Source organism: Uranotaenia lowii, chromosome 3 (genome assembly GCF_029784155.1).
Source record: "Uranotaenia lowii strain MFRU-FL chromosome 3, ASM2978415v1, whole genome shotgun sequence".
In the NCBI taxonomy this organism is placed as follows: domain Eukaryota; kingdom Metazoa; phylum Arthropoda; class Insecta; order Diptera; family Culicidae; genus Uranotaenia; species Uranotaenia lowii.
In genome coordinates, this window is record NC_073693.1 from 236789526 (window position 1) to 236795596 (window position 6071).

Here is a 6071-nt window from a genome sequence, read left to right on the forward strand (position 1 = left end):
TTTATGACTAAACTGACGAAACATGAATGATGATTCCTTATTCCACCACTGTAACCTGCGTTTTGAACAAGATTGAATCGAAAAATGTTCTAGAAAGCTCAAAGTACCATTCCTTTCTTATTGAATAAATGTGTGTCTTTTCCACTGAGAACTTGAACAACAAACTGTAACCAGATCCGATGTCTCCGTTTAAAAAGAATATCTGATTTTTAATTGACAATTTCAATGCAAACCAGCGAAATATCTTCTCGCACAGGCAGATGCAACGATATGGAAGCCGTGTGGAGAAAATCTATCAGATTTAAGGTTTTTTTTTGTCTGACTTAGGCTTTTTCTCAGATTTAAGCTTTTATCTCCAATGCTCTCAAGACAAAAAAGTTTAAATCTGATTTAAAAAAAGCATAAAATGGAGAATCACTTACAATTAGCAAAAGAAACGTAACGTTGCACGAGCCTGTGCTCGAGCAATAGAGAGACAAGATTCTGATTTGTGTAACGCTATTGCAGATAGGGTTGCCAACGTTTTTTTTTTCAAAAATCAGGGAACTGGTGAAATAAAAATCAGGCAAAATCATGCTGATGACCTTTTTTTAAGGCTCCTCATTTTCACTCTAATATATGTTGTAAGCCTTGGTTGAATAATTCTACCGAATCAAAGGAATCGAAAGATTCCCTTCAATTTCCTTTATAAATTTTGAATTCAAGGGAAGCTTCCGATTGCTTTGATTCAGCCGCATTTTCACTTTTTCACTTCAGCAACTATACTTAATCCAGTTCCTTGTCGAGACCGACCGACTTTTTTTACTTTATACCATATCTATTTTCTCGCTTTTTTCTACCTTTATCAAACGACGATCTTTTCCACCACTTTCTTCCACAATACTTAGTATTTTTTAAAGCACGCGACGCAACGCGAACCGTTTCTCACCAAATTACTCACAATTACTTACAAAACTGATTTGCCTTTTCATTTCGGTTCCCGTCGGGCTGTCATCTTCCTAAACTCTACACAGCTGACTCTCATTTAACGAAAGCTCTCAAAAATTTCTGAGTAGCATGAACGGAACGTGCCAATTTTCTAACTTTTCATTTTCCGATTATTTCTTCTGAGATATTTATCCTTACTTTATTTCCTACATTCTTTACTACCCATTTTTCATCACATCCAAAAAAAATCAGGCGAAATGGCTTATTTTCAAAAATCAGGGAAATTCAATGGCTTATCTGGTTATTAGGCTGAGCCTCAAAAAATCAGGCAAATCCTGAAAAATCAGGTACATTTTCATCTCTGATTGCAGATCTAGGATTCTGTAAAGGAAACAGTGATTGGAATCATCGCCCATTTCCATCTCAGAGGCATATTTAGCAACACGCTCTGAGGATATGCTTCGAGAAACACTTTTCGTTTGCTGCTGTGAACAAACTCTCTCAACATGTTTGAATCATTATTCAGTCGTTCTAGAAGCCATGTGGAGAACATCTCTCAGAGTTCAGCTTTTTTCTCTGATGAAAGCTTTCATCTCCAATGCTCTCAATCAGTGTTGCCACCTCAAAATCTGTACCGCTCATCGAAAAATATTTTTCATCTGTACCGAAAACTCAAAAAACTGTACCAAAATCTGTACCGAAGAAAACCAAGTTCTGCATTCAATGTGTTGATATGTGAAGGTTTTGTTTCCTTATTTTGAATCTTAAAAAAGATAGATACTTTATTGCACATAATGCAGTTTTTTAATTAAACACTTTTTGTGAAACTAATTTAATCATTTATATTTTCTTTCGCTAATAACTGACTTTAAAAAAAATTATAATAAACACTTCCTAATGTGTTTATACATAGTTTTATTAAAGCGATTTTTGAGCGTCATATTTGATACGACATTTTTCGATCCGCCGTTTAATCTTAAATAACTTTTCGTTTGAAGGATAGCGTCCAATATGTCAACTCAGACGATTACGAACTTCAGTTTTATTGGCATTTATTTGCGAGAAAATGCTCTCAATCACTGCTGACGAGTGGGGAATAACAATCAAATAATTGATTATTTGTAGCATATTTGGAAATCTAATTCTTCATCGTGTACTTCCCAGTAAGGCACTCCTATCGTCAGAATAATAAAGGCTAACTTTTGACTTATTTTCTATAAAGTTTTCAATAAACTGGATGAAAGCAAATGTAGAAACTTTTTACAGTTTTTAAAGTCAAAAATCTGTACAAATCTTTAGCAAATTTTGAAAATCTGTCATCTGTACGTACAGGTTCTGTATCAAAAATGAGCTCAAAAATCGGTACCTGTCTTGATAAATCTGTACATGTGGCAACCATGCTCTCAACACGTTTTTCGCCGCGCTCATTTTGTTAGTTTTACTAGCCGGGCCCATAGAAATTCTCGGAGCGACACAATAAAAAAGGAGAGCTGCCAGCTTTGCAACGTCCCGGTAAATTTGAATCGGCAGAGAGGTAACTCAAATCGCCAGAGAGATCGTAACGATCTCTCTGGCGATTTTGCATCATCACATCGTTAGAGAGGAACACACCATACGCGTGCCTTGGGTGAGTGCCACGAATTAAGCTAAGACACGCCCTCCAGAGAAACATACGAACACAATCCGATTCGTGTTTGTATGTTTCCCTCCGAGACACGTGTTCGCCTGCCTGAGAAGTCGACAGCTACGATTGAAAGCACACACGGGACACGGGGACAAAATGCGACCACACCGTGCGAGTGTACGATTCAAACTGATTGCGCATGTACGCATTCGTATTTGTTGCCTCTAGGTATCTCGGCAGGACAAACCGAATGAAAATATTAGCGTTCTTGGAGTGTCGCCGAAGTTAACCGTTTTATTCTAAGTTCGGTGACTCAACTCTCAATTTTTTGCATGCTCTGTCGATTTCTGAGAGGACGCGCTTACTGGAGTGTAGCTAAACTGAGCGGCTTACATCAGTAAGAGAGCGTCACACGTTTTTAATGTGACGGGGTCTCCTAGGAAATACACCCGTCACACGAGTATGGGTCCCATGGCGACGAACGTGTTACAAACGAGATTCACATAACACTGATGTAGGTTGCACGTTTTATAGAAAAATTGTGTAACGTAGCATGGGCTTGGAAACAAAGAATTTTTTTTCTAATGCCGGTCTGCATACACACACAGCGCTCGCTACATCATTAGACAATATACTTGCTGGCCTATTGTTTCTATTGTGCTTTGTCTTGTGATAGGATATGAAATGTGTTTTATTTGGTATCTTTCTAATACATGCAATGTGGTTGCGCTGGGAGGACAATCTTATACCAATAATTCCACTTTCAAGGAAGTTCATTATTGGAGTAGAGTCTGATTTGTGGGTGCATGGAGTAAACAATATCGCTAGCAAGCAAATTCTTAAATTTCAACTTTTTTTGCAATACAAAACTTTTTTTTCTAAAATATGCAAAAATAAGATTTTCTATTAAAATTTCTATTCAAAATTAAAACGCGAAGGTTTTTAGGTTCTCAAATAGTTGCTTGTCATTCGAATATTTAGGAGCAAAAGGTTGTTCATAGATCCAAGAAAGTATCTTACTAACAATCCTTTGTAAATCTGTTTAATCCGCATTTTTATTGTTAACATTTTTATTGTTAACATTTTTATTGTTAACATTTTTATTGTTAACAGTACATTTTTATTGTTAAAATCCGCAGTAACATATGGTTGGTCCACATGACCTTCAGGTTGTCATTTACTTCATCTATGAACGAACATACTTAAGAAATCAATTTCTTCCGTAACCGATATTGAAAACGTATTGCTGCATAACGTCTGCTGTTAGCAAATATTCAAACAAAAAAGAAGCCTCAAACGCCGCAATCAAATTGGGGGTATGTATATTGAAGATTGCTTTGCGAAGAAATCCCTAAATAATCCAATCCATTTCGTTTCAAGTTCTGTGATTCAACCGACATGGAGAAGGCAAGAGGACGAGCAGAAAAAGTCCTACCCTTGAAGCAGTTGGAGCCGTTTGGCAAATTTTCACACTCATATACAAAAAGCCTCAGCAGTACACACAAAGTTTTTAAACGAGCAATGCCCCACCAACTGGCAAAGTTGCTCCTTATGTGATTGTCGAAGTGCACAAACATTTACCCATGAACGCAGCAGCACTTTTACACACACACACACACACAAACGTTTCGGCTAAATTGAACAAACACCCAAACAAATCCATCCGCAACCAAAGGCAGCTTCAACAACATCATCATCATCATCAAAGCAAACGAGAACATCAATCGTTCCGTTTTTACTGTTCCGTTCTAAGGGCAGCAACAGCAACAAATGAACGAAAAGAGAAAAAAATGGCGTATCACGCGAAAATATGCAGCTTGGATTTCAAAAGTGTGGAAAAACTTCCCCGGGCCTAGGACCTCTGTTACCTTCACGGAGTTCCTGTCCTTCAAGCTCATGTTGGCACATCAAACACTGAGTTTGGAGCCCTGTTTAAATCGAAGCTCTCGATTGTTTTAAGGCACTGCAAATATTGAGGTGCTTTAGAAAATTTTCACTGTGGGTCCAAGCAACCCAAGGTCCATAAAATAACGTTAGAAGCTTATTCAGCTTTTTTAACACGTTCGTCGCCACGCTCATTTTTCTAGTTTTGCTAGCCGGGCCCAAGGAAATTTTCAGAGAGAGAAAGCAAAGAGGGAGAACTTCCAAATTTAAAACGTGTGGCTGAGCGGTAAACTCAAGTAAGAGAGCGTCACCTGCTTTTTGATATGACGGGGCCCCCCTGGAAATACACCCGTCTGCCGAATATGGGTGACGTGGCGACGAACGTGTTAAGCTGATTAAGCTTTTACGGAAAAATCAACTTTTGAATTTTCAAAATTGAAGCGTCAATTTCCATCTTTTATTTTAAGTCATTGCCCAGTATACTAATCCATTTGGTTTCAAGGATTAATTAAATTAATATTATTCAAACACTAAAAAATTCTACAAATTTTTATCAAGAACAAATTCTTCTGTCCCACTATGACAGGAAAGCGCCGCAAGCGTTTATGAGGGCCTGTGTAACCTCCCTCGGAACATCAAAGCGTTTGCCGCACAATGAGTGACTGATTTATGTGGCCAAAGGGTGGGGGCGCTGATTTCATAGGCTAGTTTCCGGCAAGCTGGAACTTCTCCATTGCAGAGGTCACAATGAATGGGTGTTGAGGGTTGACTGCAGAAATGACAGATGGAAACGAGAACAGAATTTAAAACAAAAAAAAATAAACAACATTACAATACCCCGAATGACCGAAGAACAAATGACCAAGCTCGGCTAAAGGTATGCGGTGTTGGTTCGTTCCAGTGATGATGATGGAATGTTGTAGGGAAGCAAAAAAAAAATCATCCTGGAGACCATTCAACCGACACAGAATCACCCACCACGAAACGGGTATTACCTGTGTGAACTTTAGGGCGATCGTGTGGGTTTGTAATCGAAAAATAACATCCTCAGGCTCCTACACATGTGGAACGGGTGACCTTTAGGCGTTTTTGGTGTTTGAGTTAACCTTTTTTTCTACAACAGATCTAGAATCATAGATTCGTGGTTTGAATTCAAACAGATTCGCTTCAGTCTATCAACATTTTGCATCATTTAAAAGCAAGCAGGAAACAAAATGTTCATTAGGATGTCCCAAAATTTCACAGTGTCTGAAAAATCTGGGGGTTCAACCCTTAAAACGATACATTAGGGTACGACAAATAAACTACCTAAAAGAAATCATGCTTAGAAGTTCCAGAAACGCGATCTTGAAAAATCTGAAATTTTCAAAGATTTGATTTCAAGAAAATTGGTTTCTTTTTCTAAAGAAACCAACCCCCATGAGGACCCATCAAAAGCAAGCGAAATATGCAACTTTACACTCAAAATTTGTAATTCCTAATCATTCTTTGATGATGGAGTAATGATTATCATTACCTAATTTAAAATTTAATTTAACTCTTTTAAGAGATTTTGATTCCATATATGTAATCAAAATTAAAATTGTATGTGTGTTTTTAAATTTTGAATTATGTATCCTATTAAGGATTCTTGATT